This window comes from Charadrius vociferus, unplaced genomic scaffold (assembly GCF_000708025.1).
Source record: "Charadrius vociferus isolate BGI_N301 unplaced genomic scaffold, ASM70802v2 scaffold1, whole genome shotgun sequence".
NCBI classification, from domain to species: domain Eukaryota; kingdom Metazoa; phylum Chordata; class Aves; order Charadriiformes; family Charadriidae; genus Charadrius; species Charadrius vociferus.
In genome coordinates, this window is record NW_009647680.1 from 10,354,533 (window position 1) to 10,371,267 (window position 16,735).

The 16,735-nt window shown below is 49.8% G+C and overlaps 1 protein-coding gene across 1 annotated transcript in view; it reads left to right on the top strand.

Moving 5' to 3' along the window:
- Positions 1-12,916: 12,916 nt before the first annotated feature.
- The window catches only part of GDPD4 (glycerophosphodiester phosphodiesterase domain containing 4), a 38,233-nt gene continuing 34,414 nt past the window's right edge, over positions 12,917-16,735 (top strand). The window contains exon 1 of the mRNA XM_009881225.1: positions 12,917-12,988. The gene's annotated coding sequence lies outside the window, so the exon portion shown is untranslated. The remainder of the gene's footprint in view (positions 12,989-16,735) is intronic.

Here is a 16,735-nt window from a genome sequence, read left to right on the forward strand (position 1 = left end):
GCTTCTTGCTGAGACTTACTGGTGACTCAGCCCTTTCCTCCCTATACCTGCGTTTTAATTCAAATATTTTTCCTATTTGCTCCACAATACATGACAGCTCGTACGCTAGTTTTACCAGGTATAGATAGAGTTTGTGAGGTCTTTTGCTTTTGTGGTGCCTTCTCACATCCTTTGTGCTCCAGGGTGGTCACTGTTTGACACAAGGCTCGAGTCCATTGCCAAAATCTGCAGCCTCTCTCCCTTTTTGTGTATGTATTTCATCTCCCTGTAATATTAAGAGTTTCCCCTTACAAAGCTTGTATCTAAGCACAAATTCCTTGGGCAAAATAGCAAAGCTGCCAGCCTGGAGAGGTGTATGATCTATTGATGAGCTCCTCTGCTTGGAGCTCAGGTGGAGACTGCGAAATGGAAGGCCACTACCCTTGAATAATTCCCTTTGAATAAGGACTTTGTATTTCTTCTGGAAGACTTCAGATGACATATGTGGGAAGAAGGAATTAGGGGCTAGATCTCACTTGATCCAAAATCTCATATGGCTCTGGTCTTAGAGATTTGGCAATTGACTTTTTTTGAGAGCACAGGATTAAATCCGACCCACAAATGTGTTTAATGTCTTTAGCTCCCTTACCCATTCCGACCTCGACATCCAATTGAGATGAGAAACTTAATGCAGATATGCCCTATCCGCGAACACGCACATAAAATTATTTTTCTGCAGCAGGATTTCTGCTGAATTTTCCCAAAGAAGGGAAAAAGGGTTATTTGTATGTCTTGAAGCCGCTTTTCTGGATTCACGATTGCTTAATGGAAAGGTATCGACATGACTGTTTATTCCTCTTGTTACGCTAGTGATGTGTGTCTGTCTCATTGGCTTCCACTTTTGACTCGGTCCTGCCTTGTTTCTCTTCCCTCCTTGAGAGTGGGGGTTGCCAAAAGCCTTTTGATCTCCACTGGGAAGCACAAAGGCTGTGACTGTAGATGTGTGTCATCTTGTCCCAAGCTTTTTTTTTCCCCCTACCTGTGATGGGTGGGTAAAGGAGGCAACTGCTGCAGTGTGCCTGGACCTTAGTTTCAAGTTAACAGGCATGTCATGTTCTTATGTTCTCAGAAAATCATAACAAAATTTTCTGACTACCTTAAGCTTAGGAGAATGGGATTATTTTTGTTGTTCTGAGATACATCCTTTCCTCCACTCTTTTCATCTGTGCATCGCCCAGCATCGGCACCTGTGTTAGCCTTCGTGTAGCCATGTACAGCACCTTCCTATCTAAAGAGAGCTCTTCAATAGTGACTGATTTAAAATAAGCCTCAGAGGTTAATTTTTTCTGAGAGCATCTCGATTCTTCTGTGATTTGAAAGCAACTCCAACTAGAGAACTTTGGTGGCTTTGCTTTTTCTTTTACTCTGTGAACCGATTCGCCTGAGTTGAAACCATTTTTAATCACAGCCCTGAATTATTTATTTGCCTCTTTAATATTAAAGTCTCTCTTCTATATTAGAACGTGAAGTGTTCAATTGTTTGAGTGTCCTTTCTAAGAACTGGCTTCCTTTTTGAGGGATCTCAAGCAATCCTGTGCCAGAAATTGATATAACATACTACAGCTTACAAAATGCTTGGTGGAGGGAGAGGTTAAACCTCATCTTTTCCAAAATGCAGCTGATAATTGTCTTATTTAAGAAGCAATTAGTAGCTTCGACAAGACACTTCCTATATTTCAAGAATGAGCATTGACTTGTATTACTTTAGCTCTGGATTTTCTTTAAACAAACGATTGATTTGGAGTTCACCGGGGCCAAGACTTCGTGTGTGAAAGGGGTACGCGAGACCCCTGTGTGCCTTGAAGGCAGGTCGTGATGTTGAGAGTATAGAGCCAGGGCAGGGCTGGAAGGGCCGGCAGAACTTCGCTAGTTTGGTTGCAGCAGCGATAGCGCACCTTTAGCCATCCCAGAAATGTCTTAATTGAATGGATGTCGTTTTAAAGGACATAAATCTGGCTGGTGAGTCGATACAGACTCTTCTCTAGACAGGCATTATGTTCCTACCAAACTGTGTTCCCCTTTCAAACAAAAGGGGTGCATGGTTTCCTCCAGCAAGAAGGCTCCTTGAAAAAGGAGGTTTCCATGGAGACACTTACTTGACTTAAACAATCTGGTTAGAGCTTGAGAAGAGGCTTGGGGGGTAAACACCACATCGACTTAAACCCCACTATTTTGCGAAGCAGCTGGGGTTGCTGCAGCATTTTGTTTCCAACTCGATGGCCCCCTTTTCAGGGGCCTCATTTTGAAAAAGTGTCAAAAATATTGCATGGTCAGAAATGTGAGGCGTGTAAAAGGCTGTCGCTTCTTAGCCGAGATCTTTGTTAGTATCCTAATCCATCTGTCTCTCAAAATGCTGCAGGTTGGTATAAGTAGGGCACATTTGCAGCAAAGTACTGTGCAAGAGCGGACTGCGATGGCCTGTAAGTAGGTACTTAAAGCTTACCATCCTTGGCTGACAGAAAAACTGGTCCAGACCGAAGTCCAAGAATAATATTTGTTTGCGCCTCATTCCTAATTAAGAGCTTGCATAATCCATTTGTACAGTGGATGACGACATCTTCAATGTTAAAAATGAAATCTGATCCTCCATCTTCCCACCATAAAATAATGAGACGTTTTAACGGCATTCCAACAGTAATAGAGAGTCTGTAGATGTATTTTGGGGTTGTAAGCCCAACTGGATCAAGTGGATGGATAATTAATGCTCTAGGATCTCATCATTTGTTGCTAATGACAGCTCACAATGTCAAAGATGGGATCTTAGAGAAGCGACTGCCAACTTTGACAGGGAATAGCCAAGAGTAACGAAACAGGAGCAGGACAGAAACTCACTGCCAAGATGGATACCTGTAGAGAAATGGTGGGAAGAGCTACAGGAGAAGATGGAGTTGGTCCAAGGAGTGCTGGGGTTAAAAGCAAAGGTTAAAACTTTAATTGTGCAATTGCTGAGGAAACTCAAGGAGTGCCACGGCAGCCTGCTGCATCTCAAGGCAGCAATGTCTCTGAAGGAGGAGAGCAGAAAGGAAGAGGTGCTGGAAGTGGAGACGGGAGCAGCAGTGTGGGTTTGAGTCACAGCCCGTGCTAAGGGAGCTGGGGCTAATCCAGGAGGTTTGCAAAAATGACAAAATTCAGCTGAAAAGGGTAAGTGGGAGCTAGAACAGAGGAGCTGGCCTTGATCTGCCAAGGAACTGAGGAGGGAGGCCAGATTTCATGGGTATGTGGTATGGCAGAGGCGAATGCCACCCAGGCGTCTGTGGATGACAAGCAGCGCGTTCCCTCTTGCCTGGCAGCGTCGGTACAGCGTCTTTCCACGGTCAGCACTGCTTTGGGATCATATCAGCAGCCACCGCTCTTTGGTCTCGTGTTTGTAAAGGAGACTTTGTCGCTCTGCACCTACAGGTTTCTGTCTGCAGCTTTCATCTGTGGGCAGGTGTCTGTGTCATGTCCCACCTGGACCTACAGGGACTGTTGCCGTTTTGAAATCAGCTGCATAATGTGTTTCTCTTTGTTCTGCCTTGGCCTAACTCTCCTGTAGTGCCGGGTTTGTTTAACGTGCGAGGTCAGCTCAGCCATTTTAAAAACAAAACTGAAATCTTAAATAAAACCTGAATGAATTACCTGGTTCTCCCTTCACTTGCTGCGTCAGTGACCCTTGCAGTGACAGTAGCACTGAGTGGGGGTGCCTAAAGGTGGAGTTGTGTTTCTCTGATCTATCTTAGATTAATCAGCTCTTATTTGATCGAGTAAAATGATTACGCTAAAAGCTGTTGCAGCAAGTGGGATTTTTACCACTCGCACGTAGTTAATGCTCTGACAAACATCAGTCTGGAAGCAGGATCTAGACCACGGTTTGAGGAGGAAGAGGTGAGGGAAATTGCCTCCTAGATGCTTGTTTTCTTCCCAGGCAGAGCTTGGTGCCTGAGGCTTCTCACATGGAGGAGGAAATCAGGGGAGGGTTTGGGATAGGTACGTGCAACCACCTTCCCCAGCATCACTCTTTCTTGCAGGGTTGGTGGGACGAGGCTGATGACAAGAGCAGGAGTTTCTCATCCTACGTACTTGTTTGCTCATTGCAGCAGGGAGCAGGAATATCACGATTTGGAGAGGACGCGTGTGCCACCACAACCTGCCTTCTGTAGTTCATCTCCTGCTTGTAAAACATCTGACTTGGATGTTTTACTCTGAAGTCTGAGAAACCCAACCGAGTGCTGAGAGGACTTTCTGAGCTCAGCCTCTGAGGAACGTGGGGGTGGGCAGCAATGGGAAGCTCTGCTGAGTTCTCGCAAGTCAGCTGGATGCTGAGCCAGATTGTTAAGAGAGGGCGCTGGAAGAAAAGGGAACACCTTGTACAGATCTTCTTCAGGAAAGCCAGAGGAAAGACCTGTTTCTCTGGGGTTTTTTTGTGAAGATGAGGGACCCTGACACTTGAGCAAGAGGAACATTGCAACCCAACTGGTTGGGATTGTGCGTAATTCTCTTTGCTGTCATGCGGTTGCGTCCCATGTTGGATGTCCTTGTCCTATCACAGAAAGGAAATCTAACTGGGCGGCCACCACCTCCTCCTCTGAAGCTTCACAAAGCAGGGTACCAGGCAAACTTATGATCCTGGTAACATACCCCCGAAAGTGCCCCTAAAAGCGATACTGGGTTGGTGTTTGGTGGCTCTACCTCTTGCCCTGTGGAGGTTGCACAATCTCTAACTAGCTATCATTTTCCATGATTTCTGGGGGGACTTCCTGTCTTGGAGGCCGCTTCCCTTGAGATGAACTTGTTTGAATTGTCTAGTGGTTGCTGTGGGTGGGAGATGTTGGACAACGAATGATTGCAAGGCTTTAAGAAATGGTTGATGTTGGTTACGGTGAAGTATAACTCATTTGAAGTCTTTTCAGAGCCTTAGTGAGCTTTCCTCAAAGGCAAGTTCCTAAACTAACTTAAAATAATTAGTGAGTTGGGGTTTTTTTAACAGCTGAATCAGTTTTGGAGTGTCAGATAAATAATTCTGAAGATTTCAGCCTTTAACCAAACATGACTATGAAACTGCTCGCAACACATCTCCAATTAGGAACGCCTAATGATGTTGGGCCAGGCATGGGCCACCCTTTCACACCTTGGTGCCTGTCCATTGTGGGTCCAAACCAGCAGTGTATGATGTTCAGCAGTGCTCTTATCAACGTGTGTGCAGCTGGTTTGTGGTTGCACCTTTTAAAATAGAGAAGAGGAAGGACCCACTCAGCTGTGGGTGGGAAGGCAGACGCGCATGGCTAAAGAGATGAGCTTCTGCAGTGGTCCTGGTCGAGATGTCCTTGCTGCAAAATACATCCCAGCCCTGGTTCTCTATTCCCAACGCCTGATTTTCTTCCATCTGCACAGGAAACCCCTGTGTGATGATCTGAGAGGGGTGTCCTGAGGCTACAGGTGCAATTATTGCCATTTCTGTAGCACCTCCCCCAGATCCTTAAAGTTTTACTTCTTCACTCCTAAATTTAGTGCCTTGTCCTTGTAAATCCTGTGTGACTCTGGTGCGAGACTTACAGGGAAGGGTGATGCCTCGTCTTAGACCAGCTGATCTACAGAGGGAGAAGAGGGGAGGAAACATGGGGAGAAGCTTTGGGGAAGACACACCTTCAGGTCAGAGCCAGACAGAGTGAAGCGGCAGCTAAATCCTAGCGGGGACGGTTATTCTTGTGTGTAACTGCAGGATATTGGGTTATTTGAGAGCAAAATGGGGGAATTAGCGGTAGGAGCAGCAATACGCTGGGAGGTACAACAGAGAAGAGATGTTCCTTGTCACACGCTGCCGGGAAAACTGCAGCACCCCATGCAGATGAGGCTTTTACTGCGTCCCTCATTTTTAGCAGCACCCAGAAGATGTCCGAGTTTCGGTTCCCAAGCTCATCTTTTAGGAAGACCTGTGGCGTGACCACCGTGGGCAGGGATCTTGCTGGGCTTTCCTGACAGGTCCTCGCCCATTGCTGGGGCTGTAATGCCCTCTCCTGGCAGCTGCGCTGGGGAAACGTCCTTTTACGGTGCTCAGTTTCCATGAGCAACATAAAAAGAAGCTTTTTGTGTTTTCTTTTGGCAGATGCACGTACCAGCAGGGATAAGGAGATGGTTGTGACACGGGATCTGGTGCCCTGGTATGTCCGTTCCCCTGTGATCACCCCATCTCCAGCTTTGCTCCTCTCTCATTTTTAAATTATTATTTACGCTTCGATGTTGTGGCAGCCTCCTGAGGGAAACGTGTCCCTCCCAGGTCAATGGTTACATGTGAGCCATTGGGGATAGGATCTCTTCGGTAGTACAGGTCCCTGATGATGGGTGTACGTCAGCAGGGTGGGTGCTCGCAGACACCCCTGTGCTTCTCCTGGTGGGGCTTTCTGGTGGGCCAGCTCTGTGCTGATGTGCTGGCTAAGCCTGGTATGGGAGAAGGGGCATGTCACCACTGTGCCATGAGAGCTGGCAGGGTTGGGAGAGGCTGCGAGGGCCCTGCTGAGTGGAGGTTCGTCCCCTCCGAACTCAGCCATGGGTGAAGTGAACCAGGACCTGTCCCTCACCCCACACCTTGTGCCCCACGACCACTAACCTGCATACATTTGGGGCTAGCAGCTCTTCTGGCAGTCAAGGTCAGGGTCCTGCTGGCCATGTGTGCAGCTGTAATGGTGTCCAGGACACAAGTATGCCTGGGTCATGCCCTGAAGGGTGGTGGCAGGTAACAACCCTCTGTTTTCTCACTGGTGGAGAGCTGAAATGCTCAAAGTCTGCTCCCGGGCTGGTGCAGGAGGGCAGTGACCTGGGGGGCAAGACAATTCCCCCTCAGCCCCACTCCTCCTTTTCTTTCCTCGAGCTCATGGCTACATGGCTGAGAGATGAAGGGTCTGGAGCACAGGTCATAGGAGGAGCGGCTGAGGGAACTGGGATTGTTCAGCCTGGAGAAAAGGAGGCTGAGGGAAGACCTTCTCGCTCTCTCCAACTCCCTGAAAGGAGGTTGTAGCAAGGGGGGGTTCGTTCTCTTCTCCCAAGTAACAGGTGATAGGACAAGACGGAATGGCCTCAAGTTGTGCCAGGGGAGGTTTAGGATGGATATTAGGAAAAATTTCTTCACTGAAAGGGTTATCAAGTGCTGGAACAGGCTGCCCAGGGAAGTGGTGGAGTCACCACCCTTAGAGGTATTTAAAAGATGGGTAGATGTGGGTGGGAGGGACATGGTTTAGCGGTGGTTTTGGCAGTGTTAGGTTAATGGTTGGACTTGATGATCTTAAAGGTCTCTTCCAACCAAAAGGATTCTATGATTCTATGATGGTCCCCAAGTGGGAAGCATCCACCACTTTCTCCTATTCCCCACATTTCCCAAGCATGCCAGGCTCTAATCCCATCTCTCACCCAAGGTCTTTGTGTTTTGTAGGCACCCCGGAGCACCCCAGGCTTTGGGAACAGCTTTACCGAGGGACACTATGTTGTCCTATCTCCTTTGCCAACATGAATCATAGAATCATAGAATGGTTTAGGTTGGAAAGGACCTTGAAGATCATCAAGTTCCAACCCCCCTGCCATAGACAGGGACACCTCCCACCAGACCAGCTTGCCAAAGGCCACGTCCAGCCTGGCCTTGAACACCTCCAGGGATGGGGCCTCAACAACCTCTCTGGGCAACCTGTTTCAGTCCAGGATGAAGAAGCTGGCAGGCAGGTCCCAGCCCAGGGAAGATGACCACAAGGTCAGTGGCGATGCTGGAGCAGAGAGACATGGTGGTGTCTCCACACTGGGCACCATCCATCTCTGCTTTTCCCTTGCACTGGGGAGGGTGGGCTGGGTGCAACCAGGTGGGTTCAAGAGCTTTAGGCGTTGGCATTGTGGGGAAGGGACATCTTGTGGCTCCCTCTGACCAGTCTGGATCTGCTCACCTGGGCCACCCACACATGTGAAGGGTGAAAAGTGGCTGGTGAGGTGTCTGGCCTCATCCTGGTGACAAGAATCGCCTCCCAAGAGCCTCCGTGGTGACAAAGCATCATGGCCTGGGCTAGGAGAGATGGAGTGCAGCATGGGTTTAAGAGCCTGCATGGTGGGAAACACCTTTGCTGACCCCAAAGAGAGCATCAACAATGTTGGAGCCCCCAACATAGGAAAGACATGGACCTGTGGGATTGGGTCCAGAGGAGAGCCACAAAGATGATCCGAGGGATGGAGCACCTCGCCTATGAGGAGGGGCTGAGAGAGTTGGGGCTGTTCAGCCTGGAGAAGAGAAGGCTCCGGGGAGACCTTATTGTGGCCTTCCAGTCCCTAAAAGGGACCTACAGGAGAGCTGGGGAAGGACTTTTTACAAGGGCATGTAGTGATAGGACAAGGGGAATGGCTTCAGACTGGAAGAGGGGAGATTTAGATTAGATATGAGGAAGAAATTCTTGACTGTGAGGGTGGTGAGGCACTGGCCCAGGTGGCCCTGAGAAGCTGTGGCTGCCCCATCCCTGGAGGTGTTCAAGGCCAGGTTGGATGGGGCTTGGAGCAACCTGGGCTGGTGGGAGGTGTCCCTGTCTATGGCAGAGGGTTGGAACTCGATGATCTTCAAGGTCTCTTCCAACCTAAACCATTCTATGATTCTGTCAAATTTGAGCCCCCCCCCCAAACTAATTTGGGCTCAGGAACATCGCACACTGCATGGCTCCCTGTAGGGTGACCTGTGTGATTTACAACCCTGGGAAAGGGGGCACCTCACTGTGATATCCCTGCTGAGAAGCAGCAGGGTGTCCCCACCATCTGGGGGGGGGGCCATCAGGGAAGGTGTTGACATGTCCCTCCAGATTCACCCACCAAAGAAGACCGTGAGGCAGGAGGGGGCAGCACAGAGCGACTCAAGAAACAAAACCCCGACATGCTTCACTCCAAACATCCAGCACGGTCCCCTCGCACCCTGTGCCACGTTACATCGCTTGGGTACAGAAACATTTGGCCAAGGGATGGTTTATAGGACCATCTTCTTCCTCACCAGTCCTTTCAGCTGCGTTTCCCCTCTGAGACTACATTGGCTCTTCGGGGTATCTCAAGTTTCATCCCTCTGAGTGTGTTGCAACCCCCTGATTTCTGCTGGGAAAGAACAAAACGATGGCGTTGCATAAAGGACAGCCATAAAATATGGAAGAAGAAGGGTGAGGACCGCCTCTCCCTTTCTTTTCATATCGCTGTATCAGCCCGTCCGCAGCGCCAGCGGCGGTCAGCCCCGCAGCGGGAGAGCGGGTGGCAGAGTTGCTGCAGCAACGGCTGCGAGAGGCAGAGTTTGTCACTGCTGGCCGCTTCGAATGGTGATGTGAAGCTCCTGTGGCTGCCCTCCATCCACACAACGCGGCTTCTATTTGTGCCAGGGGGGCGGCTGGTTCTCCCGTGCTCAGGCTGCGTGATGAATCCATCTGGTCCCTCCTCGCTGCTTACCCGAGGGATGCAGCTCACTCGGAAATGATGCTCAGAGCCCCTGTCTGAGCCCCAGGACTCAGCAGTCTGGCAAGTTTTTGTTGATTTTTTTTTTTTTTAAATTCTAACACTGGGGGTATGTTTTGTACCTGGTGGGTCACACACTCCAGAAGAAACCGCTGGGTCTTTGGCATGTCTCGACGGGCTTTGCACCATTATTCACAGCTGCTGCCATCACTTGGGAAGGGACGGCGGCATTTTCAGGAGCAAACAGGCTTAAAAGTAACTCTGATCAACCAAGTCAAGCCTGAGAAATGACGGTGAAGGAGATATCGGGGGATGCAGGAGTGGGGTCAGGCTTCCCTGGAGGCTCGCTAGCACCGTGCCAAAGCTGACGCTCCCCATTTTCACGGTGCCTCCGCTTTGCCCTGAGTTTTCCTGCACTGATGCTTTGGGGCGGGGGGGGGAAGGGGCTGATGCTCTCCCTGATTTTTGATGTTTCAGAGCCGTGTGTCAAAGGGTTAAGGCTGGGAGATGGGGAAAGAGACCCCACCGCGGCCTCGACTGCCGGGGCTCAGCGTGAAGCTGGCTGTCGGCATCTTTGTCCTTGGACGTGCCACGCGTTGCAGGTCTGGTGGCATCTCTGCTCTCTTATGATGGGGCTTGGAGTCACCTGAGGTCCCTTTCTCTCTCCAGCCCATCCTCTGTGCCTCCACCGATCGATGCTTCTGCTTTTCGATGGGATGCCGCTCACTGCAAGAGGCAGACACTGCTCGCCCACAGCTGTGGGGTCTGTGCTAGCACTCTGCCGTCCCACAGGAGAGCAAGGGATGAAGTTTGGATCAGCTCAGGTCACCACCTCCTCCTTACCCTTGCCTCCCTTATCATTCCTGGAAACGCCAATGCCATAAATGGTGCTGTTTCTGTAATTAATCTCAGGGGGATGTCGTTACCTGCGTGAGTCACCGGCTCTCAAGGCTCTGCAGCAGCACGTTCTGCAATCGTGGTGGTGGGGAAGGACACCCAAGCACAGCCCGGGGAGGGGCATACACCCCGTCCCCTTCTTGCTGCCCAGGCAGGGTGTTGCAAGAGGACAAACGTCCCAAAATGGGGTAGGACATAGGGTGGAGGAATGAAGATATATCTTTCCCAATGAAATAGTCCTCATCATGGCCAGCAGCTCGGCAGGGGAACCATCCCTGCTCCCTCTTTATGCCATTTCCCCCTTGTTTTTATCTTCTCCTGACACAAACAGAGCCAAAACTCACCAGGGTTCAAGGCTGACCTGCCCCGTTGATATCCTTGGGGTGAATTTCTATGGCACCAGTCCCTTGCGGGCATTTTCTTTATGGGCTCACAAACTCCAAGGCCTGGCTCGTTGGTGGCTGGGCTCCAGCAGATCCTCGCTTGCCTTCGTTGCCAGCTGACGGCAGGGCTGGGACGCCGGCCGGGGCACCGGGCGAGGATTTTGTGGCTGAGATAAGCTGGTGAACTCTGAGCTGAAGGTACTGAAGCCGGAGCAACCTCTGCCCAGCTGGCGAGTCCTTTGCCAGTGTTTGCTGAACAAACCGCGGCACTGAAGGCTTTGAGCCTCTGTACCCAGAAGAAAACAAAAACGTGACGTTACTTTAGGGGAGAGAACAGGGATATTTGGGGTTTTCTTTGCTTGTTAGGAGGTGGGGCTATGGTTGTATTTTAAATTAACTTTTTCATTTTTCAGGGCTCTTCCCTCCACTGTAGGGAGCTTTTTTTGTGCTGACAACGTTGCTCAATCTTGTGCCCTTATCCCCCACCCCCACGTCCCTTTGGAGTCCATCCATGCCAGGAAGATGCAGCAGCTGGAAGAAAGGCAGCCCGGGCAAGGATGATGGTGAAGCCCCTTCAGAAGGTATTTCGGGGAGCTCTGACCTTGCTGCTGGCTTCAAAAGCAGAGCAAAGCTTTTGGGCTCTCTGAGCTCTCCACTGCTCCTCAAACTTGCCGGGCCACTTCCATGCCATGCCTCCCCTGGGCATGGATCTTCAGGACCTGAGCGTGGCACCGTGATGAAGCTGGGCTAGAAGCGGCCACAAACATATAAGGAGAAAAATACAGTGGATCAATTTGGGAGATTAAAACTTCACTGTACCTAGAAAAGCTGAAAAGCTGCTGTTGCTGCTCCCTACATCTTATCAGAGCCATCAACCTTCTTAATCTCATCCTTTCCTGCCCTATTTATCAGATTTCCAGGAATCTGGAAAGCAATAAAGTAAGTAATATTTCTAGGTGCTCACACACAATCCCATGCCTCTTTACTCCAGTCAGCTGAGCATTAGCTGGCAAATGATCAGCTGTAAAAAAAGCTGCTTCTACCTTCATAACTTGCGGTTCCCTCATTTATTTAATATTCCAGTTCCAAAGGGAGATGATGGAAGGGAGATGGACCTAGTGCTCAGTAAGGATTAGCAGTACTGCTTTTAATGTGGAACTCTTATATGCCATCATTAGGTTTCAGAGTGAACCCGGCTGTCACCTCTGTAGCTCGTCTTCTAATCAAAAGTTTCTCTTTTTAAGGAGAGCTGCCCAAAAGCTGCTGGGCTGTTATGGCTGCCCTATTCTTCCCCTCTCTGCTTGCAAGGGCAGTTTGCTGAGTTTGCTGTTGCGAGACCCTCTGATCTATCTTTTCATCCAAAGAGAAAAATCCTGATGCGAGAGATGACAGGGATGACAAGACTACACCAGGGGGGTTTCAGAGTGCCCTCCAGGGCTGGTGGGGGGGGGATGTTTCTTTTCCTCTGGTGCAGCAAAGAGCTTTTTAGGAGAAGGAGGAGCCGCACAAGGTTGTGCAGCTTCTCAGCCTGAGAAACTTTACGGATGCCTCTCTGAAACTCCAGGGCACATTGGAGGTTACAAAAATCCAACCACACAAACTGCTTTTGTTTTGCTTCCCTGCCCCCTCTCCCCCTCTCCCACTTTCCCCCTCGGTGGGAAGTTATGTCTTTAATAGGATTTAGATATTAAAGCCCAAAAGCATTGCAAAAAATAAGTAAAATAAGCAGTTTTTGCATCCAGGGTTGCTCAGAAATCTGGCACCACGGATTCCTGCCTGGGGCTTACAGCTGTGGGAAACATTTTCATGAAGGTGGTTCAGCAAAAAAAAAGGGTCAGTGACGACATGTCTTGCCCAAATCTCCTTTGGGATATTTCCTCAGGCCCCATCCTTTGGACACCTAATTCTGCCAAGGCAGGATTTGGATACCAGCCTCTCCTGTTCTGGCTGGGTGAGGGATGAACCAAACCCAGGTTCACCCGCAAGTCCCCGGCATCTCCCAGAGCCATGCGGTGAGCAGCTGCTCGCGTCCCATGATGAGATTTTAATTTTTCCAGCCTTGAGAACTGAATTTATTAAGCCTCGTGTGGCCCCTCCTACCATGGGAGGGACAGCTCCGGCAGCCTCTCTAGTACTGGGTGTCACACAGCGGTGCCACCATTCAGTCCCGGACTGTCACAAGCAAAGGACACAGCAACCCAAGTGTGGCAGAAAGCAAAACTGACCCCTCCATGTGCATCCTGGCGAAGTAAGTTCCCTTCTCTCTCCTAACTCTTAAAGATGCTCCTGCCCGGTGAAACGCATCTCTGCCTGCTCTTTCCTGCCTGCCCTAAAAGTTAGCGCTGGGGGTGGAAGGGGGAGGGGGGGGGAATTTCTTTCACTTTTCCTTTTTCTTCTTTGGACTTTTGAGTGTGTTGGTTGGGATGCCACAGCGGGCGGATGACCCGGCTCCTGCTGGATTCCAGCGAGAAACAAAACCCCAAGAGCTGGTGAATGGGGAGAACTGGTAACAAAAGGGGAGCGAAGGGGACGATTTGTGAGTGGGGGCGGGGGTTCTGATGGCCGTTTGGGGAGGAGAAGGTCCTCAGCAGTCTGGCTTCGCTCTTGGGGTCTGTGCTGGATGAGTTGGCTGCGACCTGTTGAGGGGAGAAACGGGAGCAGGGATGAGACGTGAGCGGTGGGTGGCTGGTGGGGTTGCTGGAGTTGGGGCGGCGGTAGGAGGGAACCGGCGGCTGAGCATTTGCAATTCTTGGGATAAAGGGCTGTTTCCATAGTAAAAGGGAGAAAGGAGCCTCTCTCTTTCTTCCCCTGAGCTCGCCTAAGCGTGTGAACGGGGAGGTCAACCCGGGAACAAATAACCCGTGAAAGGGTAACATCTGGGAACAGCTGCAAACAATCAGGACCTGGTTGGAAAGGTTGGAAGCAACCTTCTGGTCCAATGTTTGCCCCACCGCTGCACATCGCCCTGGGAGTTTTGATGGGCAACTGGTTGGAGAGCAGCTCGGTTTGCAGCTGAAAGCAGGATTTTCCCCTGGCTTTAGTCTGCTGATGTTGTCTGAATATTTCCATGTTATTTGCAGGTATAACCATAATTAGCAGTGAAACGGGGGAATTTTGACTTTTAGGAAAAAGTGAATTTTAATTCAGGGTCGGGTGCTCAGCTGATGTGAACCTGGGGACCGGCACCAGGCCAACTTCGGGCTGGATAGTGCAAACTTTGGTTAGCTGGAGGTCCAGCCTGTGCTGTACATCACCTCCTCTTCACTTCCACACTTTCTTTGGGAATCCTGATCTCGCAGTACAGCGTCTCTCAGGACTTATCCTCCGGCACATGACACCAGGTGGAGGGCAAGAGAGAACGGAAACAATTTCCTACAGCTGCTCAAAGCTTTTAAGCTGCATTTAACAAAAAAAAAAAAAAAAAAAAAAAAAGCATGATGTACCATGGGACCAGCTGGATTTTAATTAAAAAAATGTTCTGAATGTGAAGGGAGCCAAAGCTGTCTCTTCCTTTCCAACTTTGCTATTGAAATGTTTAAAAGGTGTGCAAGATTTCCAGGGCAAGAGGAAATTTTTGCAGAGAAATGCAAAGCTGGGTTTCACGACCAGTCCTGTGGCTTTCTTGTGCCATGATGTTAGACCGAGGAGGTGACTGCATGGTGTCTTTTGAGATGTTTGTGTCATTTCTGGTAATGAAAATGCAGTTCTTTAAATTTGGTGGTGGTAGCTTGTTGTGAAACTACCTGCAGCTTACGAAGTGCCTCTGTACAAGTTGTTACTGTACAGTTGTGCTTAGTGTGATAAAATATCAGCCAAAATATAGGAGAAAGATTTTTTTTAAAAAGTTTGCGGCCCTTTGACAATATGGACTTAATTTCCTTGCTGCGTGAGAGCCCAGAAGCCCTCGCTCAGGCAAACATTTCTTGTTGTGTGCACATGACTTCAGAAGTTTCCACTCATCAGCTGAGACACGTGTGATCTTGCCTCCTGGCAGTGTGGAGAAGATCCTGCCCGGTGGCAAAGTCCCAGCTCGGTGGCTTTGCGTGGGGGACAGGCTGGAGGGAGCTCTGTGATGGTTGCTCCCTGCAGACTGCCACGCCATGCATGAGTGCAGCTTTGGTCCAAATCTGACTCCAGGTCTTGGGATATTTTGAAGGAATCATAGAATCGCAGGTTGGAAGGGACCTCAAGGATCATCTGGTCCAACCTTTCTTGGCAAAAGCATGGTCTAGACAGAATGGCCCAGCACCCTGTTCAGCTGAATCTTAAAGTGTCCAATGTGGGGAAAAAAGGAAAAAAAAGAATGAAGTCTGTAACTCATCTTGGAGTGACCACCTATGGTTTCGCTTGTAGGACTTGTCCCAGAGACCTCTGTGGTGTGCAATAAATGAAGGTCTTTGGCTACTTTTTAGAAGAGCGGATAGGATAAGTTGGGAAGATCCTTTGGGCTCCAAATCTTACTGGAAGGAAAGAAAGGGAGCTGAGATGGGTAGAGTAGCTTGGAGACACAACCTGTGGTGCTGCCTGGACCATGCCTCCATGGCAGGCTGAGCCCTGAGGGTAGCATGGGCTTGGCTCCACGTTGAAAGCTCTGCTCCAGCTCTGGACACTTTGTGCAAGAGAGCTGAGGAACCTGACTGCAGGTGCTTATCTCTTCAGCATCGTGTCCTCATCATGTTCTTCATGTGCTGGACACTGCTCTCCCAGCAACGTTCAAGGAGGAGCCATGGCTGGCTGCTTTTTGGTGGCTGAGGTGTTGGCATTTGATAAGATCCTGGTAAACAGAGAGTAGCATTAGCTCCTGTTCCCAGTGACTCTCCCCACCAGCAGGACATCGGCATCTACTGTGTTTCAACCCTTTCTTGTCCTCTCCAGGGAAAAGGAGGGAATAAGAAGCAGTGATACTTTAGAAGGTTGAATACATTCAACATGTTCATGTCCTGATTTCATACTGGTCTTATTTTCCTGTCATTATTTGCCTCGCAAGTCTTTGTGGTGTCCCCAGGGAAGATGCTGTGTTAAGCAAGATGACGACCTGCTGTCAGGGTCAGGATGGACTCTCCATCCTCCTGACCCCGGTCCTTTCTGATGGTTGGGCAGTTGTAGTCTATGAGAGTGCACATGATGCTGTCGCAAGAGAGAGATGAGAAATCTTGTCCTGGGACTTGTCTGCAGGTCTGGTGCCAGGGGAAGGCTCTCGGGGCCATCACAGGACACCAGCTCTTTTCTTTAGTCAGCGCTTGCATGGAAAGGTGACAAGGGTGAGAAGTTAACCGTGGTGGTGGAGCACTAGAATAGCTGCAGGCAGAGAGACAGGGCAGGGTTGGGTGGGGGCAATGTGTACATGTGTGAATGAGGTTGTGGCTGCTGCACATGGGGGCAGTTTTGAAGTCAACTCCACTGTTGGGCTCAAGGAGAAGGAAGAACATATCTGGAAGCAGGGCACAGCATGGGAGCAGCTCGAAGCATCACCGTATGGCTGGACGCTCAGGCTGGAGTCTCATTGCGTGTGTAGGAATGCTTTGGAGTCAGTCCCTTCCTTACCCTCCTGCCACATTTCATCTCTTCTCCAATGGCACTGTGAGCAATTCTCTGTTTCTCCAGACTCTGTCTGCTCTAATTAGGTTGAAAGTCCTGGGAAGGTTTTCAGTCCCCGAGACATTTGTGCAGCACCGAGCCTCTGTGACGTTACCGGGTCTGGTCCTCTGCTCTTGCGGCGCCGGCTGCCACCACATGATTCAGGCCAGTCCTTTCGGCAACTGCTCTTAATCACTGAACTTATTTTGGAAGGTCTCCAGAGCTGGAGGAATAAAAGACACTTTAGAAAAGGGGGGAGGTGGAAAATTGGCAAGAGCAATTTCTTTTTGAAAGACTAATTTCTTGCTAGTACTTGCTAGTGATTAACATATGCTCTGTGATTGCTTTAGTTGATTCATGCCTTAAAGTGGTCAGAAAGGTTCAGTGAGGTCATGGGGGCTCTCTCCTAAGTT